Source organism: Hermetia illucens, chromosome 2 (genome assembly GCF_905115235.1).
Source record: "Hermetia illucens chromosome 2, iHerIll2.2.curated.20191125, whole genome shotgun sequence".
Taxonomy (NCBI): Eukaryota; Metazoa; Arthropoda; class Insecta; order Diptera; family Stratiomyidae; genus Hermetia; species Hermetia illucens.
The window spans coordinates 96,223,562-96,249,905 of record NC_051850.1 but is presented as its reverse complement, the minus strand read 5'-3'; the positions used below and the strand labels follow the sequence as shown (position 1 = coordinate 96,249,905).

Below are 26,344 nucleotides of genomic sequence, written 5' to 3'. Positions count from 1 at the left end.
CTACCGAGATAATATCTTAAATTTAAAATAAAACACTTCGTCCTCGCTAATCAATGTTTTATTATCAAAAGGTCATTCTACATCATTTACTTTATATCTTTGTATTTACATGCGCCTTCGAAATTCACACGAAAAATTGCTGAATGCCAATCGAGTTTCCCACAGCAAAATGCAAGATAGTTTTCTATTTCACTGCGCACTTAAGCCTTGTTTGTTTAACATACTTTGTTCCTATTATTCTGCGCTTGTGTTACTTACAAAAGTCCCGAAAATGTCGTTTAGGCAACCAATTAACCCATACGACGCATTTTTTTGTATTTATATTTCCACATTTTGCGGGTTTTGGGCACATTTTAATTCGCTTCATACAGAGGAATGTGAATTTCTCGAAATTCGTCTTCCTTAGGCTGAATGATGTTTTGTTGATTGTCAACTTGCCGATTGAACGTTTTCCTTCTTAGGTATACAAGACTTGTTGAAGATTTTTGCCGTTCAACGGAATTCAATTTTTTGCTACGCTGCTATTTGGAAATGGTGCGATGACGACCAATTCACAATTGGCGAGTTCATCGGAAATGTGTCTTTGTTTGTTCTAAAACGTATCCGAGACACACTGCCGTGAATCGGGAACAGTTCATTTTGCTTAGAAATCTCACCGACAATTCATTCGCAATTGTTCTATTCGCCACTAGGTGGCTGCTGGATGGGAATTTAAAAATCGGGGCGGAGTTGTTTTTTTCATGTCCGGACTGAGTGGGTTGGGAGCTCCCGAGTGGTCTAGGCGTTTTTTCTTGGAATCCACCTCACACCACGCGCCGGCTGCCGACGGGAATGTGGGAACTTCTTGAAGGAGGAAGGAGACCTTGGCCAAGTAAGTGACGCCTTGCACGCACCCGAGCGCCTCAACTGCTCGGGCCGGGGGCAGGTACGCGGCACGCACCCGAGCCTTCCTTGCACGCGGAAGTCCTTTGGCCGCTGGCGTCCGCTCGGCAGTTTCGGTTCGGCTCAGTGTGGTGCGTGTGGGCCTTTTCGTTGGCGGTTCTGCGAGCGGCGACTTGCACTTGTGAGATCGAGCGGCGCGCGGGAGTCGTTAGTAAGTGAAGCGGGGAGGGACGCCGGCGACGCAGTTTTTGCAATGGCAGTGGCGGCTCGAAGTGCACGGAAGTGACTGAGCGGTGATTGATGGCGCGCAGGCGTTGCTCATAGGCGGAGTTTTTTCCTTGGCTGGAATTGAGGCAGAAAACATTTTTGCGGACAGACATTTTTCTGTTTCTTTGTGTTTCTTTTCGGTTTGCGAAGGACTCGGTTGCACCACCCAGCGGAGTAGCGAGCGTGTGCCGAGGGGTCGTGTGGGTGGCGGTGGGTGGACGGCGTGGTGCCGCGCTGGGCCTGGGTTGCTCATCGCCCGAACTTCTTCGACTCGGCTTAGCTTGGCGCCCTTGAGAACGAGATGGCGTCTTCTTCGTGGCGGAATGAAAATAGCGCGAAGTGGACCCGCAAGGACGCGGAAGTTGCGGGCGGGTGATGCGATTCGGTGTCGATTACGACGACGCGGGCCAGCGGGCGCCGCGAGGGGTGGCGAGGACCCGGTTGTTTGGCATTCGTCGTGGTGAAATGATGTGGAAGCAGGCGGCGGCGGGCGCCGTCTTATTTGCATCTCCTTCCGCTTGTCAGCGGCTCCGTGCAGTTGCCTTCGACGACGACGGGCCGGGTTCGACTCGTAGTTGTCCTTCGTTAGTAAACCGGTTCGCATCAGGTGCGCTGGCCGGCTCCTGCCTGACTTTGGGGTGACTTTGACTCGGCTGTGGAGCTGTGCGCCTCCGGACACTTGCACTTATTACTGTGCCTCTGAGACGAAAGTGCTTCCAATTGCCGCCTCGAAAATCGCAAGCAATTACAAGTTGCCGCCTAACCACATCAGCGGCCCATGCCTGCCGGCGAAACGTGGCGAGATCGAGTGTTGCCAGTGAGTTGACCGTGTGCCATAATTCAGTGAGTTTTGTGGATTTTTGACAAAGTCGGGCCGAGTTGACGAGATCACAGTCGCGGTCCGGTGCCGCCTGAAACTTAGGTGAAAATCGCGTTTCGGAGTGAAGTGTGACTCGCAAAGTGTGTGTTGTGGCCGCTGACCTGCTCTCCTGCACTGCACGGTAATTATGAAATTCATTCAAATTGATTTGGGCAAGACACTTGAAGCCAGGTGCACTTGATTTAATCACGGAATCCGCTTCCTGTTATTCGCTCTTAAATCTTCAATCTGAGCGGTTACCTGTCGCCTGCTGCTTTGCGAAGATGTCGTGCGGCCAGTGACCCACTTTTAGGTCGTCTGAACGTCCATTCACCGGGCATGGGCGCAAAGCGTCTTCCTCGAGGGCTCCGCGGATCAGGGATCGCAGAAAGCCCCATTGTGTTGTGGCCAGTTGGCCGCCACTTTCATTGCTTCTTAGCTTCTGTTGTTCTTTTACTGGTCTCGGCCGCAAGGAAGAAACGGATGTTTTTCTCGGCATCAACATGCAGCCCGGAGACCTCGACTTGGTGAGATTTCCTCACATTGTTTTTTTCGTTCCGGCCAGTCTCAGCGGTTCTTTTGAGATTTTCATGGTTTTGCACTACCTCAGTGGGAACAGAAGGTTGCAAGGCTGCTACTGCAGTTCGCCAAGTTCGACTGCTTTTCTGGGCCCCCCGCATCTCAACAAGGGGTCGGAGAACAGTAGCCTCGAAATGGTTGATTGCATTGTGAAGTTATTGATGAAATAACGGCAGGGAGTGTAGTACCCTTTTTGAGACGACACTTTTCGTTTAGGCTCTTCGCAGGATTTTAGTGAGCTTAGAACTTCTGGAATAGTCAAATCAACCCGTCCTCAAAAAATATGATGACTGGGAATCTGCGTGCAAAATTTTCGTGAATTGTCTAAGACTGTGTTGTCGTTGGTAAATTTGGTGCGTTTTGGACTGCTTTGCGGAATTGTGCGTTTAGTTGAGGTAGACTCGGCATCTTGCACTTTATCAACCTCTTGCTTGGAGGATGCTCGAGTTGCTAGCACTTTGGCATTTTATTCTCGAGATACAAGTCAAGCTTTTGCGAGTTATGTGAGGCATCTCTAGTTCACTTTTGTTCGTTTTGAAGGCTTTGTGTAAAATGAAACCTTATTGAAATTGGTCAGTCACTATTCAACTAAAAGCTTTTAAATTTAAGGGTGGCATTAAACACAAATAATTGGCTACATATTCGACAGAATTGGTTAAGTGTCAGCCTGTCCCGCTTGTCATTTACACAGCATTAAGTGCGATGAAATATAGTAGGAAAAAAACAATCCGAAAAGCAGATTGCGAATAATCTATCTCCACAAAGGAGTGAACCGAAGGCATACATATTCTCATATGGTTTTTTTTAACTCTCAAGTTACTTCTAACGATCAAAATAGTTAGGAAAATAAAACAGTAACATCGTTTCTTCCATAATAATAATAATAATAATCGTTGACGCGAAAGTCGAATCCCTTCATTCAAGACCGTATAGGTACCCTTCAGGACTACAGGTTTTCTTCGTTAGCAAAATATTTAATTTTATTTTTTTGAATACCGATATTTCACGGTCAGCTGAATCCGGCTTCATCGCTCTATCAATCTAGTTGCTCAAGCACTAGATAACTGATTGCTGGAATATTACGTAAAATTAGCATTTTACTAGTGAAGGAAACGATGTTGGTGTTTTACTCTTCCAGTTTATTAAAATATGCTTTAGCGGATGTTTTTGAAATAAAGTATGAACATAAACAGAGTTTGGGAAGGCATTGAGCAGAATCCTTATATATCACGAAAAACTCTCTTCATAAATAGGTGGAATGTATAAAACATTTCCAGCAATAATATGCGCAAACTTTTCTTTTCGATCACCGAATCAGCTTCCAGAAGAGATTTCTAAACCGGAAGCAGGATCTCAGAAGTGTGCGGACTATGTAACTTTGGGCTATAATAATGATAAGACTAACAATGTTTTGGGACAATGTTCGAAGAATAAGTGAAATTATATGGGGGAACCTTGTAGATATGTATTTTTAAGAAAAATAATTTTGCCACTTGAAAAAATTTCAAATTGGGACTTCCGTTTTTAGAAGGTGTTTTTTTCAGAGCTTAAAAGTGGTTGCTTTTAAAGTTCAAGCTGATTTCCGCTAAACCCTTCAATATTGAGGAGCATTTTCTCCACAAAGTGTCAATTTTGTTCTTTAATGCCTTTTCTGTTCCGATTTTTCTGTGGTTTGATTACCTTTCTAGGTTTGCTTTATTTTGTGTTATTGTCGAATCTCTGTTTTCTCATTTTTTCCATAGTTTCCTATTTCCACAATGAATACTGATAATACTTTGAAATTCACCCTAAAAGTTGTTCATGTTTTCTAATAATTAAACTTATAAAATTATTCAGTTGTTAGTTCAGAGTAACATCCATTTATTACTGACCATTCTGTCTAGCATCATTTTGTGTCTGTGTTTCACGTTTTGCACAAAACTATATTCACGCCCAAATTTAGCAAAATTCCTCAAGTGATTAGGTTGAAACGTTGTGGGTGTCGAGGAATTTTAACTTTACAAATAATTAGCAGAACCTATTTAGAAATGTGTTCAAAAGTTTACAAGGCAATTATTTTCCATCTAGAATTTCACTATCGGTAAGCGCCCATACTGCGACGGTCTAGTTTCCATTATTATTTGTATTAAGAAAGCACAAATATGATTAAGAGAAATCAGTGAACTGGAATAAAGTAAAAGTCAATCCAACGGTAGCTACACGCGAGCGACTTCTACGAAATATATGATAATAATTCTTCTTGCATTTATTAATAATTTTTACTTATAACCAGCGAAAGAAATACTGATAGTATGCACAATTTATTTGTGGAGTAAATATTCCTTGGAACGAACACCAAATATATCCATAATGAATTTTGTTTTCTTTGAAATTTGACTGAAAAGATGGCAAATATTTTGATATGTCTTTGAAATTTGCAAGCACCGAAAATGGAATTCTCTCGCTCGTTCAAGGTATTTTTTGATTAAAAGACAAGGTTAGAACCCGGAACACGTTCATTGATGTGGATTAAGCAACACTTTTCTATAACATTCTAAACTTCTATCTATTAACATGAAATTGAATAAAAAAATACTCAATTTTTGTCTCAAATCATTTAAAAATTCAAATTTACGATAATTTTTCCGAAACTCACAAAAACTTTCATTGGTTAATTCTGTTGGTGGTGGTGGCGCTTTATTGATAAGACATGAAATTTACCATCAAAGCCCATGGACCATATTCGCAACAAATACGACGCATCTCTACAATGATTATTTGGATTTTTGAACCGTCAAAAGAAGTAAGGGGTGCAAGGAGCGATAAAAATATCAAAAGGAATATGAAAAAACAGTTTGAATGCTTCTTATACTTAATTCGATGAGCGGTTTATACTTTAATACCAGGAAGAAAGTCCATCGCCTTGATAAAGCCTTTAGTTTCTATCTATTAATGATTTCGTGATTCTGCCAACTACCAAATAGCGCCCACTAGACATTTATAATTCATATAATATAGCATGACTAAGAATTATATAATCATATCACTAAACAAAATCGTTTTTCTCTAAATTAAATTACTGGAAGTTTTGAACCCGCAGTTCAGAGAAATTTCCTTTTCCCGTGGGCGCAGCAACCGGTATCGGGTCTGGGCCTGGCTTAGTAAGGAATTCCAGACATCCCGGTTTTGCGCCGAGGTCCACCAATTTGATTAGGTGACCCGCCCACCCCTACCTGTTGAGCCGGATTTTATCCACAACCAGCCGTCGTATCGCTCATAGATTTCATCGTTATAGAGGCTACGGAATCGTCCATCCTCATGTAGGGGCCGAAAATTCTCCGGAGGATTGTTCTCTGGAACACGTCCAAGAGTTCGCAATTTTTCAGCTTGCCTCTAAGGAATACATAAGGAATAGCAAGATCACTGTCTTGTACAGTAAGAGCTTTGGAACCATGGTGAGCGGAACACTTTTTGCAAGGTGAATAGGGTCTATTGGCTGCTAGAACCATGCGCGGATTTCATCGTCATAGCTGTTATTGGTTGTGATTTTCGACCCTAGATAGAAGAAATTTTCAATGGTCTCAAAGTTGCAGTTTCCTATTTTTATTATTTTCATTTGACCAGTGCGATTCGATGTTGTCCATTCTTTGGTTTTTGGCGCTGACGTTGTCACCATGTACTTCGTCTTGCCCTCATTAATGTCCAGTCCAAGATCTAGCGCCGCCTGCTCGGATGAAGGTAGACTGTACATCTCGGGTTGTTCTTCATATAATGTCAATATCGTCAGCGTAGGCCAGTATTTGGGTGGACTTAAAGAGGATGGTGCCTCTGGCATTAACATATGCTTCGCGGATCACATTTTCCAGCTGCAGGTTGAAGAGGACGCATGATAAGGCATCCCTTTGTCTTAGACCGTTGTTGATGTTGAATGGTCTCGAAAGTGATCTTGCTGCTTTTATCTGGCCTCGTACATTGGTCAGGTTCAGCCTAATTTTAGGATTCTATACATATTTTTAATCATCTTCTTATTTCTTAGCCTTAGTCTCGTTCGGTAGCTGGGGGCTTATCGCGATCAAGTTCACCACGTTTCTCGATCAAAGGCCTGGACCAAATGGTGTCGAAAAGCTAGGAAATCATTAGTAATGAAAATCCCGTAGCTTTTCCTCATTCAAATATATTTACGTCGGAATATATTTCCGAAACTACTCCTTTTTCAGTACTTTGGGAGCCGAGGTGCTGAAGGTCGGACGTAAAGTAGTTTTGTAAAAGGAGGGACTACGAAATTTTTTGTTTTATTATTAGAATAAAAAAGACAAGCGTGGTACAATTTTGTCTTGGCACGAGCTTTTCCTGGTTTTACTCTCATCTTACACTTGCCATTAAGAAAAGTGATCCTGAACAGCCATGGTAATTACAATATGTATTTCAAATTATTTTATTACTGAGTTTATATACCAAACTTGTGCCTTAGCATTACGTACATTATTCTCCTTGCTGCCTGGTATTTCAGGGCTAGAGTTAATTTTTGCTCGCACATTTGAGCTGGGTCTCATTTGGAATAAAGCTTAACTGTGTCTGCTGTGTGCTTCTTTTCCGCTGGTAATTGATTCACTAATCGTTGAACGTATTGTAAGAAAATTTTGTTCAACATCGTACCAGTGGCTGCTAGGACTACTTTGGTCTGTCGACGAACTACAAAAGAAGCGGTGGCAGCGGAACACCAACCATTTTTTATATTACTTTCGGTACTAGCAGTATTAGTGAGAAACCAGTTACCGGAATCCTAATCCGTATGAAATGCTAGTTATTCGTGTACAATCAATGTTTTCCAAATTTATTTTTCGTGTTCACTATGTTTATTTTAGTTTTGATGTATGGAAAACTCATGACCTGAATAAGACACATTTCATGAAAAATTAAAAAATTAAAGTACACTTTAAATTTCTCACCGCTTTTTTGACGAGTGAAGGCAATAGTAACTTTTTTAGGAATTTTAATGCCAACATTTAAACGAAAAAAAAACTAAATACCTAAAATTAAATGTTTAAAATTAGCTGATAAGATATCGTCTCGGTTCTAAAACATAAAAGCTTATCGTTTAGCTTTAGCGAGTTTGAAACGTCTGAATGAACGAAACAGTATAACATGATTATAAATCATGAGAAGCTTGCAGCTAATATCGGATGATGAATTTAATGGTTTTCCTTAATTTATTTATTCATTATTTCATACATTATTTAAAAAAAATCGTATGCGTGTAAGATGTATTTTATATGAACGAAAACAGTGTATTTGTTTTTCTTTGGCATATATAAGTAATTATTTATTAAGAACAACAAAATAATTCCAAAATTAAAACAATGATAATCTTTCCTTGTTGCAAAACTATAAGCAAATTACTGAAAGCGTTCTAGTCATGTTTTGTATACTTTACAACATAAATTAAAATTAATTAATATATTTGAATTTGTAATTTGCTCTGCATTTGTTGTTTTTAGCCAGTTGACTATCAAATCGACTTCTACACTGCTTAGGAAGTTTGGATTATATTGTCTTTAAAACATTGTTCCGATTTGCAATTAAAAATTTTATCAATGTTATTGGTTCTTTAGTTTGGACAATGATCATTTTTTCCGACAGTTCCTAGGCTATTTGTTTGGAATAATTATGTCCAAAATTATAGAAATTCTAAAAGCGGTAAACAGAAAATCAACCTTTAAGATTTCCTATTATGGGGCCATCCCGTCTGTCGGATTCCAGGAATCGATTTTTTTTTTGTATTTAGGGAAACATTTTTTTCCCTTAGTGTTTTGTCCTTACCGGTCTAGGTAGACTAAGCAAAGAAACCCCTTCGTTTTCTTTCCACGTAAAATTAAAACATTTAAGATACCGCCGTGCTGCAAAACTATGAAGAAATTTGTCAATCCGATATGTGTACTTTTATTTTGATGTAAATTAAAAAAGCATAAAATTCAAACATTTTTATGAATTTCATATTTTTATGATGATAATTGGTAATTTTTCGAAACTACTCTGAAAGAGACATTGTCTAACACTGACACTTACACGATGCTACTGACGTTTCTTGAACTTTGAAGACCAAATTTGCAATAGAATTTCCAATCGCACTTAACTTATCATTTCTTTATCAATTTCTCAGATCAGCAATGTTTTTCTTTGGAATTATAGTATTAAAATCTTGAAGAAACTCCAAAAACTCTAAGCGTTATATAGTACACCTCCGAATTAACTCTCCCATAATCTACTTACGTTGATGGACCCTTTTTGCATTTGTTCATCTGCATATTTGCCCAAATAAATAAATAAAATAAAAGAAATAAAATGATAATAATTTAAAAGTGACATGTGTGTCATGCCTTAATCGAAATTATCAACGAAAATTAACTTAATTGAACAATTTCAAATGCAAATGGCTCTCCCAACTTCAGAGCTTCCAACAAACACGATTGGGAAAAATAAAACTTTGAAAAATGTATACGTAAATAATACTCTAATCGGATATTACTGTGAATTTATTTGAAAATTCATTAGGTATAAATAAATTCATGGATGGAGAGAGAAGTTTTTAATGGCATAAACATTTTATCCCTCAAAATGTAATTAAGATAATATTAAAAAGGGTACTTTGGAGTGTTCTTCGCCCAAACCTTAGCATTATAAAATGTGAATTCATCTCAACTATATTCTTATATACTTTTTTCGTTCAATTGGATGGTAACTGCCTGGCTCAATTAAATAATTAAAATTAGAAATGTACGATAATAGTCCCATAACCAATCTCCTGGACAATTATTATAAAAAGAACAATTTTCTATCTATTACCACCACCTTTAGTCGTAATATTTCTGAAAGTGAAAAATATGTCCATAAAATATTAGATCTTGGAAATGGGGATATAAAAAAACCGAATAATAAACTAAATGCACTTAATTTTTGTGTAATTTGTAGTGTTACATTAGAGGAAGATAACCTGCTCAAAGAATATAGAATTGCTTTATTACTGTATCAGAAATCAAGTTGTTTAGAGAAACATTAAATTGTTGACACTTAGAATTTAAATGGTAGTTATAGTGCAATTCACATTCACAATCAGATTGAGACCGGAATATAAATTTCCTTAAAGAACAATAAAAAACTCGATTTATTTGAAACATAATCGTGTGAAATAAATTCAAATATTAGTCAAATAAATTGACTGGCGAAACAAAATGTCGATATATAATATATTGAAGGAAATATAGAAATCGAGTGCCCCTTTATTCAAAAGTGTCAGTGTTTAGAGGGTTTATAAACATTTCCGAGTTGTTAGAAACATCTAGATATCTGATCTATCTAAATATATACATATTTTTTTACGGCAGAAAAAAATCGAAAGTGATTGATTAGTTAAAAATTTATTTTTATATTATTATTTCGATGAAACGAGTTTAGTTTCAATCTTAAAATCTATTTTAGAAACTATAACAATTAACTTTCATTCCACTTGTTAGAGTTACCAGTTTTATGGGATTAAAATTAAAGATTTGGAGACTTGTCGGAGCATTCCTTCAGAGACATAATCAAATTGCTACAGAATCTCTACGTTATATCTATTTCATTTGGTTTCTTAAAGATTTCTTCATAATGCTACCACGAACCGCATTAAATAGCTGTTCCAGATCAAGTTTGATTTTAGATCCACTAAGTTCAGGAAAAAGGGCCAACCAAACCAGCTGGGCAAATCTTAATTATTATGCCTGCATATTTTGCACTTGTAATAATGTGCCGATTTTTATATCTTATCTAACTTTACTACTATTATAACGCATCTCTTAAGCGGGCCTTTTTTGTTCCATTTCGTTTGTCAAAAAAGTTAGCCCGAACCAATCATGAAATATTCCCGTATTGCCTCTCATATGCCTATATTCTCAGCCTCATTCATCTTAAGTGCGAATAGATATCAATATGAATAACCAGAACGTGATGTTTGTAGGGTGTCCACTAGGTACGGGTATTTTGTTTTTCAAATAGTGCCGTGAGCACAAGCACGGCATCAGAAACTTGTTGACCTTCATTTCAGCGACATTCTTAACAGATTGGTACGCGAATGTACTTTATTTTGTTTTTCTAAATTTCACGTGCATAGCTAAAAAATGAACAATGCTATTAAAAATATTTAAAAGCCTTTGGTACTGATTTTGGTGCTAGAAGAGTTCGGAGAACCTTTATTGCACTTTTCAGATTTTGTCCAAGGCATTGGAAAATTGTATATCTTTGTACGCTATCCATGACCAAGAGCAGCATGCAACCGAGGATTTATGTCAGTCGATAATGCAACATTGTAGCTAGTTTCTATATATATTTCTGCGCAATTAATTTTGAGTTTGACACTTTTATATTGTGTGCATACATACTCTATCAATATTATTGGAACTGTGGGCTGCAGTGCAGCAACGCTTGTTGAGATTGAAGTTTATGAGGTGGGATTTGGTTCAAAAAGTAAAAATAATTCATATACATCAAGAATGAAAAAGTCACGTAAACAAGAAATTGTTAGTGATAGATTTTGAGAGTTTGTTTGTAATTAATTTTAAATTTGTAGGAGTGCTTATTAATATAATGCATAGTCTTTAGTAACATTAGATCAGTCGAAGTTTAAAATTAATTAAACCAACAGAAATGTAATTCTTATCAATTATGGACATGTCTGCGCATTTGCATGTATCTAAATTTTATACTGTGGTCGAATACTTTCCGTTGCGTATTCATTCTTCTCTGGATGTCATTGCAAGGAATATGTGATCTGTTCAGAACTAAGTATATGTTACAAACATGCTAAACAGTTGGTTTGTTTGGCACATGACTCATATATTCCTCCAAGTCAATTCGGGCGGGCCTGGGCAGAAAGTGGTGATTATATTTTGACCTTTTAATGGTGATTGCAACTGAACTTACTTTCGAGTTCAGTCTCTGCCCCATCCAGAATCACGCTGTTTAGGAGTGCAACCAGTATTTAAAAGGTAGTAGAGTTTTTAATCGTATACGTCCTTAAATGAATTAAGTCAGTTTCTAGATCAAGGGTTAGCAATCTTGTAGTGATGCATAAATTGTATTTGACGAATGATGGTATACGGAGTGGTCAAATCTTCTCTCTCTAATTCGTTTTGTTCGTGCCCAAAAAAAAGAGTGAGGGATGATAAATGGGAACCTGGATAACATTTTGGTAAGGTAAAACTGACATTTTATTAAGTAAGGGCTTCTTAAATTTTATCGTCAATTACTATAGGAAATGCGGCACTTGTAATGTTCGTGGGGAAAAAAGAATCTAAATCTATATGTAATTTCTTGTTTTAAGGCTAGTATGGATAAATAACAAGGCATTCGAATTCGCAATCTGTGTTTCTCTATTATTTATACTTATCGACAAAACAGTGGAAGAATAAATTCCATTTCTCTTCAGAAACTGTTTTGCCAAATTTCCCATTATCTATTTATGGCATTCAAATAAAGAAGATGACAACTCTATGTAGAACAAGTCGGGAAACCGGAAGCTGGACGCTTCAGGTACGAAAGGTTTTGTGTATTTCTTAATACGTAGCACGTAATATATCCATATATTATGTGAGAATATCCACTTTCGCATGATATTGACAGTGATAGTCTTGAATTTGCGAAGAAGCCAGAACTTTGACGTATTATAACTTTGTTAGTAATAGTGCGATTTCCACCAAACTTGGTAAGATCATGCTCTATGTTATACTCTATATTGTTGTGAGATTTTGTCGTGCTATCATGAACTTAAGGGGGGTTTTGCAGTCAATTATTAAAAATTATGGTAATATACTATTATTAACTTTATTTGTACAGATATCACTATGGAAGGTATTTCGGAGCCCAGGCACCATATAGTAGCAGCCCCGTGATTTTTTTCAGATTTTTCGGTTGGGTAGTTTCTGAGAATGGCCCCCTTAAAGGAATGAGCACTTTCAACCCTCCGCAATCCCCACCTTTCAACAAATGTCAAAACTAAGATCGGCTTCGAAAAGTACTAATCTAGACCTTTCATTTGATACCCCACATGACTATATTTGATGAAAAAAAAATTTACACCCCCCTTTTGCATGTATGGGGACCCCCCCCTTAAAAGGAGGTAACTCACTGTATGCGTGAGCGTTCACAGTTCCCACCTTTCTACCAAATTTAGTGTCAATCGCTACAACCGTCTCCGAGAAAAATGTGTGTGACGGACAGACAGACAGACAGACAGACGGACAGACAGACAGACAGACAGTAAACCGATTTTAATAAGGTTTTGTGTTTACACAAAACCTTAAAAATGGCAATTACATTTATTCGTATGGCTCTGTATTGAAAAAAGAAAGATATGACATCTGCGCATAAATATAAAATAAATCAGTTGATATAAAAAAGAAGTGTTTTTTGCATATAATCAACATAACTTTAGAAAAACAACATTTTAATTATCTTCCTACCTACTGTTGAACACTATTTAATATTGGCAACTAAACAAGTACATTTTCCTGGCAGCATCGGGGGGATTTGCTTCGTAAAGCCAATCAGTTCTAATCGATTTACTTTTCCTATTTCCAGCTAAGATATTATTGCTGTCATATGTATATTTTGCTACTACTAGCCGGTCCCAGATTTCTTATTTCTTTCTCATTTTATGGAAATGATTTTGTACCTCTTATGCGTAACCAATGAATTTTTAAACTCTTTAAATTTTATTGATTTCGCATCGAATTCCGGTTGACTCACAAGGAGGGGTGGAAACGGAAAAGATCCAAATATGTATTTAAATTTGAATCGTAAATGAGATTCAAGTGTTGCCTAATTTTGTAGCTTGGTCATTCTTTAGGAATATATTATTTCCTTTTATATACTTACCTTTAAATAGATTTCTCATTCTCGGAGCATTCTGTGGTAAAGTTTTTTGAAAGTTGATTCAGTATAATATCATCATAAATCATCATTATACTTATTGGATAGTTTTTTTAACAGTTTTTTTTTTCGATTAAATCCGATCAATATTCCATCATAAATTTCATTTCATGTGACAGTGAGAAAATAACTGAAGATCAACCTACTGGTTGATAATAAATTTAGGATCATAGCAGATCAATATCCTTTGGTATTCGCCTAATAAACGAAGCCGGAATCAAGGTACAAGGAAGTTCGCGATAGCCAAGAGATACCCATATAATTTGTAACATGATTTTTTCGTACAAATTCAATTTTTTGATATAAGTCTGCGATTATTTATTTTGAAAAAAAAACGAACTATCCCAATTTAATTTTCTACTGAATTAGAAAACGGTAGCTGCTCAGGTGAAATAAATACGAGTAATTGCAAACTTGTGGATTATCATTCTTTGATTAGAGGGATTAGATAGAAGTAACAAAACTAGATATAAACAGCTTGACTAGTTTGAAGTCTTTGGTAAATTCGAAAATTAATTGTTTAATATGTGGTGGGCAGAGAAGAGTTTCTTACAACATTAGATGATATAGTTCTCATCCTCTTTTAAATTTGCAAGTATAAATAGTTGAGGTTAAAAAATGGAAAACGTATCATTGCTAAAATGTTCAATTTGCTTCCTCTTTAATGAAAACTTTTGTTCTCTCCTCTGTCAGTATACGTCATGGCATATTATTCTAAACGGAAATGAATAGAACAAAAAAAGACGCGATCGCGATCTGTTGTAAAACCATATGTAAAGGATGCGGTGATATTCTTAAGGTATTACCATTTGAATACTTGAAAAATTACCAAACGACTTTTGGAACTGCAATTTTAGTTTAGATGTCAAAAAGAATTCACTGGGGTTCGCAGGAATTCATTCCTTAAGCGTTGCGGTTCCATCAGCTGGGATTAACTAGCTGATAATTCTTTAATAAACGATAAATAAATATCGTATATATATATAATTTAATCAACAGATTCTACTCTACACAACCCTTCAAATTTACTCGTTCTTATTTTTGGAGTCGATTCGTTGTTTTTTTCTCTCAGAATGCTCTGCAATGCATGGTTTGGTTTCCCCTGGTCGACAAATTGGGTTTACAACTAGTCTTGATCGCTGCGTACAGGATGCCTTAAATTGTCTTCTCAAGCCAATCTTAGAAAATAGAATGATATTAATAAATCAGGTTTTTAAGGTTTTTGTTTTGTTTTATTTATTATTTTGTTCAATTGGAGGAATTTAGTTTACGATTGGCGCTGATTGTTGCGTGCTAGAAAAAAGTATCTTATTATTTTCAAAGACGTTTAGATCATTGTTAAGTTCTCTGCTTACTTAACAATGATCCAAACACCTTCGAAAATAATAAGATATTACAAGGGGAAGGAATGTCGCTATTTGTTTCAGTCAACTTTCCTAAAAATTGCCAGGCCACGAAAGTGTGTGTTTGATCGTCTTGGGACGTGTTCGCTCATTGAAATTATTTTAAAATTGATTTAGCTAACCTTTATGAAAGCTTCGTCCGCTCAGTGTAATGAAAGTACATATAGCCAGTTTTTTCGCAAATTGTTTGGGATGAGATGCGCTTGCGTTTATAGTGATGTGTAAAAGGGCTTGGATGACAGTTTTTGCCAGATATCCCAATTGGGACATGGGCCTATAAGCCGCTCTGGTCACAGTAATTAAAATTAAGTCTAAAGCTTCTTCAACAAATTTCGTTATGGAAGGAAGTTAGATTTTTCCTTGTTTCTAGATTGAGGGTAAATAGTGATCATTTCTCTTAAGTTAATTAGACATCAAAATTTCTAGGCTTTCACAAGGATTTTTCAATTTTCATTATATAATATTAGTTCATATCCGTAGGTAAAGTTGGTCTGAATATCTGAGTTGATGGAAAATGATCCAAAGGCGGACTGAAACAACGATGACCTAATACACTGGATGATGATTTAAGAAGCTAGCTGATCTAGATAAGCCGAACTTGCTTCCGAATGGAACATAAACTAAAGAAGAACAAAACCTTAAAAAGGTAATACTGTTCACATCTGAAATCTTATGGCTCAATTTAAGCGCATTCTTTGCACAATTGAGTATCTTAACCAATAACAGGAAGCCCATGCACAAAATGAGGAGCAGAAAAGTTCACCTTAGTTACTTGAATTTGTACATACGCAATTTATTAATTCAATAACATCAATAGCGGTTGTCAATTGAAATGGCTACCATTGCCAAAGTTTCTTTGTCTAACAAAGAATTTCTGGGACTTCCCATTACTCGTATCAAGTATCACTGTAGATTTTTTTTTTGTTATTTAGATGGTTTAATTCAATTTTCTCTTGCATTATTAGTCAAGAACGAGCTACATTCAAAAGCACCATTTTTGGGAGGAACTTCCCAGCAACTTCTTACCGAAAGCCACCAATAGTTGCCTGATTTGTTGGGTAATGAATGAAATATAAGTAACACTCCGCACACTTTCGGGCGCTAAAGTTTTTCTGTCCCTCTTCTATCGCTTCTACTTACATAATTTTCTTTTCTAATATTTGCTTTGTGCAGGTGATTTCTTAAATTACTTAACTATGAATATGAGGATAAGTGTTTACACTAATGTCAAAATCATGAATTCCTTTGGATAAGCTGGCAGGAAATAATAATTCAATAAAACGAATTTGAAGTGATATTGTCGCAACTAAAATAAAAAACAATTGAAAATAGATAGAAAAATTATCAAATATACAAGCAATTTGTTATCAAAGTCAAAAGTCAAACAAACTCCAAAAGCAATATTTGCCATAAACATGCTCAATCCAAAAGCGGAATTCCGACATGAAAATGAACGAAAATTAATTCTCTTTCAACGCCCAGGTGAAAACCTGACCCACGTCAAGCTATCGCAAAGCATCAATTAACGCCGAAAATTACTTTCGATTAAAATGTTGACTCCTTGCCCGGATCCGTCTCGTCTGGGCTGCGACCCAGCCCGCCCTGTGTCCTTGTCCCCTATTCATCTCGTGATGCCATCCGCACTGTTCGGGGCTGCGTGCATCTTTCATTAAATGCAACATTACGCAGAAACGCAACTGACGCATCGTAAGTTGAACACACGGCGCGACCTCCCCTGGCAAAGGTCGCTCTTCAGTTGCTCTCCATAGAAAAACTTGAAAAAATTATTTACTTGATCCCGATGACGAATGACGACTTATACGTGGCTTCTCGTGCACATGTAGTCGGATATGGGTGGAAGGAAATATGTAGGGATGTATGGGTTGGAATTGTACATAGCAACCCCATTTCGCAAGGAAATATTTAAACTCTCTTTCCCCAGTCACCTCCTGGTTAGGGGCATGCCTCATGACTTTGTCATTATCTTGTGTGACGCGCAACTGGGCGCCCCTTGTTCGAACCTTGAGTAGTCACCACTCACTACCAGAAGAAGTTTTTCCGCCCAACGAATGGCTCGGGCTGAAATGCGCAATCGTAAGACATCGCAGCGGGAGCCATTGAATCTTGAACTTTTAGGAGTCGTGGCGGGACGAGGCGACATTGGAGAATGTCGTTGTTCTCAAGAAGAAGTGAATCAAGTTGTGAGCTCGAGAGAAGGGGAGACCACTCCTCCCACCACTATCTCGAACGGGCTGGATGGGTGGTCTGTGCTAAGGGGTTGAATCTTTCCAACTCCCTTAGAAAGCTTCAATGCATTGAACTTCTGGTGTGAGACGGGATTCATGAGGGGTGCGCTTCTCGCAAAAAACGCAAACAACATGTCTACTTATAACAGCCCCAGTTGGACTGAAAGGAGCTTATACATATATACTCAAGTAACTGTGTTTAGCCTTGTACTGAAACAAATGCTCTCCCCTTGAGGAAAAGTTGAAAAGGGGCAGGTGGAAAATTGCATTTCCTCAACCGAGGTGGGGAGCAAATACAAGCCCAGAAGCCAGCACATACATACATACTTTAGGGGAAGCTCCCGCCTCCCTTGTCTCATCCCCAAGCGGCACACATAGCCAGTGCGCGCCCGACTCCCCATCGGAGTACGAGCATTTGAAGTGAATATTTTCAGAGGGATCAATCAAGCTTGTGTGGTAGTAATGTGCGACTTGTTTTCTATATATTTTCAGATAAACGCCGACGGAAAAGTGGCGGAAAAGTTCTGAGTGTTTGCAGCACACAGCGAAAAGTGAATAGGCACGAGTTCGTGGACGAGAAGAGGGAAAATTCACCACGTCAGAAAACACCGGTCTAGAAGGTAGTTAGCCGCCGTGGAAGGTGAGGCTCGATTCTTTCACCGCACACCTACTTAGGCGCAGATACCATAGAGGGTTGCGAGTCTCAATCCGGACTTGTGCCGCCAAACTTCTAGAATGGAGTGTAAGCTCGCTGCGAACTTTGTGAGGCGTCCACCGCACGGACTGGCGGTGGCAGCTCCGGCAGCAACGGCTAGAGTTCGGAACGGGAAAACAACGAGTCGAGTTGTGGCCACTCCGCTCCACACTACCAGAACAGTGGTTCCCTAGCTTTTGCCAACGTTCCGCAGTTCACATTCGTTATTTGACTCCCGGACAGTGTGGTGGCGGTACCCCGGTTATTCTTCTGCTCGATCTTGTCCCTTTCGAGACTGAAATTCGGATCTTGGTTTTCAAATTGGTGTTTGATTCCGGCGCCTGGCTTCGCACGGGGCATCCTGTAAAATAACTATAAAAACATTGAACTAGTGATTTAATTATACCGATCCTAAAAATCGACATTAATCCATAGCAACTTAAATACGAAACACGGAATGGATTTGAAACTCACTTAAGCCGAATCCGATTGAGACTAAACTGTCCAAGACTGACTTTAGTGCTAACCTCCCAGTTCTCCTCCCGCCGTGATAGTAGCGAACGATAGTGTGGAATATAGTGCTGCGGCTTTATATGCGACTTATCGACTCAGATCTCAGTTTGGCCCAAACATGTACAGTTTCGAGTGTGAGTTAACATCTTGAGTTTTTTTCCGATGACGCGTGTGTCCAGGTATTTTTGTGATAATACCTTTTGCCGTAACGTAATATCCAGTCTGTGATGAAATGAAAGTATTAGCCCGCAATGGGAACGGAAGGAAGAATAAGCAACCAGGAGCGAAAACGAAGAAGAATAGTAACATGTCGTGCCGAAAATTCTAAGTAACCCTGAACCTGAAGTATTATTTCTGTGATTATGCAGGAAATATACGAATGAAAAACACGCAATTGAAATTACGAATTTCTCAGTTATTTTGTCGACATTTCTATAATAGGAGTTGGTTGTTCTGATTTTGTACGGTGTCTAAATTCGAAACTAGCCAGAAGCATTCCCTGTCGGGGTAAGTAAATCCAAACTATTTCTATTTCCTCAGGATCCCCAATAAGCGAATGGTCATTGCGGATTCGAATATCATAAAAATTGAGTTTTATATTTCGAGCTAGTTGTTGAGTGTCCCGATACCTGAGTTGTTATGTAGTGGCAGCCAGTACCCTGGTGTTACTGGATACATGTATTCCACATCGATATAGTTTTTTGTTGTTATACGCCGCGTTTTGATCGCTCCATTTGATCTAGAACAAAATGAAAAGCAACACTTATCAGTGAACTTTATAAACTGAACCCGTGCGTATAATCTCATTTTGGCTTTACGATCCATGTGAAACGGTTTCATCTTTTATTGCTTCTAAAATAGGGTTAAAATCATCAGGGGTTTATGTAGGGTTGATAGTTGTAGACGTTTTTTCAATGAGGTTTAGCGTTTTGCCAGAATTTTTGAGACAGAGAATATCATCCCTTCATTTCAAGACGACAGAAAAATGTCAGGTTGCAAATTCTCAAATTAAGGAAAAATTAGTTTGAGTGAATTAGACATAATCCGAAAAGCATAAAAAGTTCAGACACCTTTTATAATGACTGGACGAATCTATGACACCTGGGCTTCAAGTTCTTTCTGGACAATTGATCTACAAATTATATCAGTATACGAGAGTACCATAGTGGTGACCCTATTTGGTGCTTCTTTATTTTACGCTCATTCGATTTTTTATCTTATATATGAGTAGAGACAGTATTTTTTGTAGAATTGTTTGGTCTCTTTCCAAATACGAACCCCCGACCTCTTTTGAAAATCCTTTATACTTTTTTGACATAATTTTGTTGGTCGCATTATAGAAACTTTTCTTACTAGACAAACGAAACTGGCTGCTTCCTTAGTTTGTGTGATATTCAGATATCTAAGTTAGGTTTCTGTTCACCCTTTCGAGTCAATTTTTACGAAATCACAGCAATAAATTATTGATTGATTTATTATTATTTTTTTAATTTTTTTTTCGTAATTTTATCTGATTTTAATTATTTTTTTTTTTCAATTTATTTATTTTAAATTTATTTTTATATGTTTTTTGGTGAGAGCGTGTTCTCTGCTGTTCCCTTTACATAAAGCACGTGGCGCCATTTTGTTTCAAGTTTAAGGGGGCTCCACATACATATCAATTAGTACTTTTCGAAACTGACCCCATGTATGATATCGGGTGAAACATAGGCGAATGAGGCCTCAAAATATGACCCTCAAAAAGTGTAACGGGTTCTAACTGAAAAATCTGAAAAAAATCACAGTGGTATCTAAAGGAAATTTTGGCCTCAAAATACGTACCGATCCGACATCTGCATAAATAAAGCTAATAGCACTTGCATAAAGGATAACATAAGGCATAATTTTTAACAAAGTTATAGGACGCGAAACTTCACATTTTGCGTGAATTTAATGCATTCTAAAACGTGTATTCGTCAATACCACAACAATGTGAGCTCACATGAATGAGGGGTCGCAGAGAAACATTTCGTTCTAGTTTTTTGATCATTACCAATTACTCCAGCCAGCCATATGTATGTATTTATATGTATATGTAAATGATAGTAATTCAGATAGATATATTTGTACATTGAACAACCGTATTCAATATACTTACTTTATATGTACATATGTATAATTTTATGGACGAAATAAATCGAAAATAGGTGCACGATCAATTTATATACATGCATATAGAATACAGTATTCGATGATAGGTAGTCTTTGTTTGTTTAGTGTGAGCATAATATTTACCTCTGTATTTCTTGTAGTTTGGAAAAAAAATATGAAGGAACATTTTGGGTTTTTAACCATATACGAATGGAGAAATATGTGTAAAAAGTTTCTCATATAAAATGAACACAAAACTTTTATACCCGAAGCGCCAGTTTCCTGTATTCCGACTTGTTTGTATTGTAATTTATACAATATTGTCATTACGAACAACGCAACATGCAGTAAAAGGTACCTATTTGCACAAGTAGAAGATCTTTCGTTTTTGACATGGTTAAGGTCTCCCTTGTTAACAACTGATAAGCTTTTTCGAATTCAGATTAAGTAAAGAGAGAATTGCAAAGGTTTGTTGTTAACTATACATTATTTAATATTACATTTCACCGTTGAACCTACCAAAGGCAGCATTGTTTTATCAAAGCATTTTTCTAATTATGGTTGCATCGACTGTCAATTGGTTTTGTTTTGCTTTATATTGAATGTTCGGATTGCTAGATGAAGATCAATATTTACTAAAAGTTTAAATTCCACTCCGATATTCATTTAGGTGCAATTGAGTACAATAAAATTCTACAATCCTAAGGTTATCCAATAAGTTCTTTTCTGGAGACTCTTTGAAAAAAAAAATTTCACAAAGTTTTGATGCATATACATGTGTATGTAACGACGATCATACATTACAGTTGCAACTGGTGAGTTGTTGGTCATGACATTTATTATTTGGCCTCGGTAGTATTATCTATATGTAACAGATTAATCTACCTGTTGGAAAGACCAAGATATCGGCTTGACCGGTATTTCTGCAAAAATTTTAGCAAAATGACTTTTTAGAGAATAATAGTTTTCTTAATGAATAGGTTTTTGCGGAAATTATTTTAAAAATTAGAAAAGTCAAGGTGCAGTTATAAAAATCTACCTATCCTGTGTGTCTCATAATTCTTTACAAAATGTTTAATGTAAATCCTCGTGCTTGGTTTCTAAACGTTTTCAAAGTCCCCTTCATTGTTTAATATAATGCATTTTATTTGGTTCGACACTGAGCAGAAATTGAAAAATCGTTAGCACAAGATTCAAAGAGTATGACGAACATTAAAGAATCATTTGAAATAATTAGGACTTGCTTTTTCTATTCGCTAGTAATATTTATTTAGCCTGCAAAATCCGATATTTTGGGAACAACTTGTTCCCTTCATCAGTGCTCTCTCTATCGGTATTTTCAAGCTTAAAAAATATCAATTGAGGCATCGAAGCACAACAAATTTGGCTAACTAAAGTACTTAGATAGTTGACAACTTTGATATTCTTTAATACATGTTATTGAATGAAGAGGATCTCTAGGTTAATCGTCCAAACTTTTCAAAAAGTTAAGAGTAGATGAAACAATGCATATCTGCTTCTATATCTGCATATCTGTTATTGTGATTTTCCAGACTGTCTTCCGTCTGCTACGGATTTTTAAATGAAATATCAAAAAATTGACGGCGTAGTGATTTCGGGTCGTTGAAACGTCTAAAAAAGTAAAGGAGAGATTTTAATCAGAATGAAATTCTCCATAGAATGATTTAGGCAAGAATGTTGGCCAAAAATGGCGTTTTTTCGAATTTGCTTTTTTGACGCCAGAAAACCTGACGCTAATCAAAATATTTAGCACATGAGAGGTAGGTTAGTGCTAAATATCAGTAGATCATTCTAATTGTTTTGAATGTGTATAATGACGATTGGTTAAATGGTGTTTTTTTTAAATCTTCCACTCCAACTCGAAAATATTGCTTTGAGAAAATTTAAAGTTTGAACAAAACTCAAACTTTTCAAAGAAAACTTTACATACATTTGATCTGCGATGTCTGCACCATACCGTATTCTTTTTTCCTCTTCATACGTCCCTTCTATGTATAATATATTATATATTATATAAAGCATAAGAGAAAGAAGCAGATGTTTTGAAGAGAAAGGTACAAGACAGAAAGTGAGAAAAATTCACTCAAAATATTTTGATGAATTTTTGATTTAACTAAATATCTAATATGATAAATGACATTTAAGTCAGTATTTTGAGAATGTTGCAAGAGAATATTATTCTACTATACTATATTATTTCATTTCCTGCTGATTATTGCATAAAATTTTTAATGTTGCCCATAGGTTTTTGCTTTCAAAATTCTTCTTTTGCTCTTCCAACATTATCTTTGCGTAAAGCGAAGGAGAAATTACAGAAAAAGAACAGTAGATGCCACTAAATGCAATCAGGCAAATACTTCGAGACTCCGGGTTTTTCCACAAGAGTGGGACGGGAAAATCTGTATTGTCAGTGAAGTACGTTGAAATACGTCGAACAACGACTGAAATTTGCAATATTTACATTTGAATCGGCTTTTACCATTAGTAGGTTCTGGAAGTAAACCTGGTCAAAAAAGGTGAAACGATTGTGCAACGTACTCTACACACAAATCTTTGGCGACTTTGAAACTTGGAAAGGTGAAAATGGCATTTTCACATTAGATTTGACCTGTTCAGAACCTAGAAGCCAACTTAATAGAAAATGTTGGATTGGAGAAATTCAAGTTTAAAGGGAATATGATAAATATGACATCTGGAAGTAATGTTGAAACAAATATGGAGACAGCAGGTGATGATTATGCAGAATATCTTGTGCAAAATATGGAGAACAATGAAACCACTTTCCGTAGTGAAGGAGTCTGAATACTATATTAATCTAATTGCGAAAAAGCTTTTGTATATAAAATATAAAATTTAAACCCGAGTTTTTGCCTTCAACTTTTTTATTAAATACACTGTATGAAGGCGTTTAATGTATCAGAGTTGATGTCTTCGCATGCAATAACTTCACACGAAAATGAAAACCTCGATCTGTAGTATCTTGGTTGATAGTAGTAAAATTTCCCCAAATTTTCCTATGCTACGGCTTATGCATGTGCTAAGTGAATACTTCTAGGATGACCTGCAAGGGCTTGTTACTAAATTTTAATAATATAGTAACGTTCCATTAACTTTATTTGGGCAGTTATTGCTGGAATGTGTTTTATGTACTTTGGCTATTTAGAACAAAGCCTATTTTACTTCATGACATCTATATTTGGAGCTTTCACCCAATATTGAAAAGTACTAATTGCTCCCTTTTGCTTGAGACACCACTTGACTGTTTTATGAGAAAAGTGCGTTTGATGAGTTGGCACTGTCCTGGACGAAACTGTCAATCAAACACGCATGCCATCTTTTAGAGGTTTAAGGAAGGAATACAGCCATTTACATTTGCAGAGAATGCAGACTTTTACTCACATATCTATTTATTCCACAATAAATCAAACTTCGTTAAATACTCAATTCTCAGCTAAGGGAACTCCTTAGAAACGTATCGGAGGCGGAAATCTCAATAATAACTACTTGAACTACTCTTCAACTTAGTAAATATTTGATTAGTAAATTTTACTATCGATCCACAAGCCTAATTATTCTTTCATTGGAAGCAACTTTTGTTAAAAACGATCGTAAAACTTCGAACTTCCACTCCATTTCATTGTACATTACAATAAGAAAATCAGCCACTTTAATAGCTTCACAGCTCTTCAACTAGGCCTACCATTGCAGCAGCAAGACTAATGACATTTATGATTTATAAATCCACGAACACATATTGCGTAGACACTTTTAGTAAAATGTTCAACGATGCACTAGGTATAGTTTATCATTTTGGGAGTGTATTACCTTTTTCTTACGTAAAAGCCTGAATGTTGACACCACAACGGAAAATATATACTTATGTACAAATCTAAAAACAGGATAAGCACAATGCAATTTTCCATCGAATATACGTACATATATATGCTGTGTAAATGCACTTAGAAAGAAAGTTTTATCGAGACGCAAGTGAAAAACGATATTCGCTTCGCTATCCTGCCGACAGAAAAGAGTTTAGTTTTCCTGGGAAGGTCTGGCTAGTGGCTGCAATCGAAAAGGTCCATAAGAACGTCGAATCTGATTTTATGTCATGCCATCTTATGCATGTGTTAAACAAAGGTTCAGAATCCAAAGATTTTAGAGAGATTTTTTCCAAGTGATGCGCCTGGGCTTTTCTCTGACTCAGCAAGTCGTTTTTCAGTTAATCACAAACATGCGACCTCGAATGGTTTGTAAAGCGCTTTTATTTTATTTAGGATGCATATGCACATAAACAAGTGTGTATGTATGTACATCTGTACATGTGTTGCAGAGGAGAGCGTGAAGTACCTCAGAATAATGAAATGTACTTATCTAGCCAAAAATATAATTAACAAAAATAAAAAAACTTTATCGCAAATCGTGCGCAAGTGGTGAAAGCGTCAGAAATTGTTATCTGTGCAACTGCGTTATCATATCAGAACGGGTGCGGGCAGCAAAACGCGCTAAAACTTGTGTAGGCTTCGTAATCGGCCTGGCAAAAATTTGCCAGTTCTGACAAGCTGTCTGCTGATGAGCCTTCGGGCACGCAACGAGGTCATCAACAGTCACATCACGTCATATGGAAATCTATAACCAAATGTGTTTTACATTGTACAGATATGTATGTCTGCATGTACTCTACTGTAGGCTGTGCCCCAAGAAGAAAATAATAAAAACCGAGCAAAAAAATAAAAGAAAAAATACCGCACAAAAAACTCACTGATATTTTATAAGGCCACAGAAATATCACATTGCAATAAAGCCCCTTTCCAGGAGGGAGGTTTGTCGTTGTAGAAACTTCAGTGTTATCAGGCATAGCACCGGAATGCATATTATTCACGAAACATTTCATATGAAGAATATATTCAGATATTGGGTTTTCGCTTGTTTTTAAATTTGCCTATTGTGAGCTGAGGTGGGAAATGGCAAGGTAAAGTGCAGTGTGCATGTACACATGTGTGAACATTCAGTCCGTAATATGATTATTGATAAGTGGTGGAAATGCAATACATGAAGCGGTCTTGTTTCTCCATTACGAAAATTTACTTTTGGTACCCAGAATTGTATCCAGTGATTGAATTATTTCCAGTGGCAATACTCATCAAGTACATTACCGAATTGTTTGCAGATAGCTGCAAATTTTATTTTGACTTATTACTTATAGATATACACTGCTTGGTCTCAATTCATTAGTATTCTATTATTATTCACACGTTACCACTAGAACTAATTCTTTCTGGGAAATATATTGCTAATGATGTTTCCATGGAAGAAAAGTAGAATATTATATGTTTTTTTAGATGCTAGAGGGCAGTTTTAAACGGTAAAAGCTACACGACTTGTGCAGCGATATCTAGCCATATAATTTTCAATTTTTTCTTCTGTAGCTAATGCGGTTTTGACCATGTAGATATGTATAAGTGCAGGCTGAACCAAGCTAAGTGAATATTTCTTATGCAACTATGTACATGAGGTCTCTATTTTGTTTTGTTTTCGTCTAAGTGATAAACAGTCGCTCAAAATCCTCGTTCTGTTTATATTTCAAGAAATTAACCCTAAAATAATTGGTTTCTCGCTTATTTTAATTGCAGAAACATAAATATTTATTTATTTACTAGGTTGTACAATAAGTTTTGGGGTTCGATAAGAAAACACAATTTTGTGGCATGAAATACATTTTATTATTCAGTATAGTTTTCGCGAAGATCAACACACTTACGCCAACGAGATTCCATTTTATGAATTTGAAGTGAGTATCTGGAAGGGCTGC

The 26,344-nt window shown here is 36.8% G+C and overlaps 1 long non-coding RNA gene across 1 annotated transcript; it reads left to right on the top strand.

Moving 5' to 3' along the window:
- The first annotated feature begins 11,093 nt into the window (after window positions 1–11,093).
- On the top strand, window positions 11,094–11,962 carry LOC119649681. Its single transcript, XR_005249174.1, has 3 exons — window positions 11,094–11,586; window positions 11,640–11,789; window positions 11,853–11,962. It is a non-coding gene; the product is annotated as an uncharacterized LOC119649681 (long non-coding RNA).
- The last annotated feature ends 14,382 nt before the right edge of the window (window positions 11,963–26,344 follow it).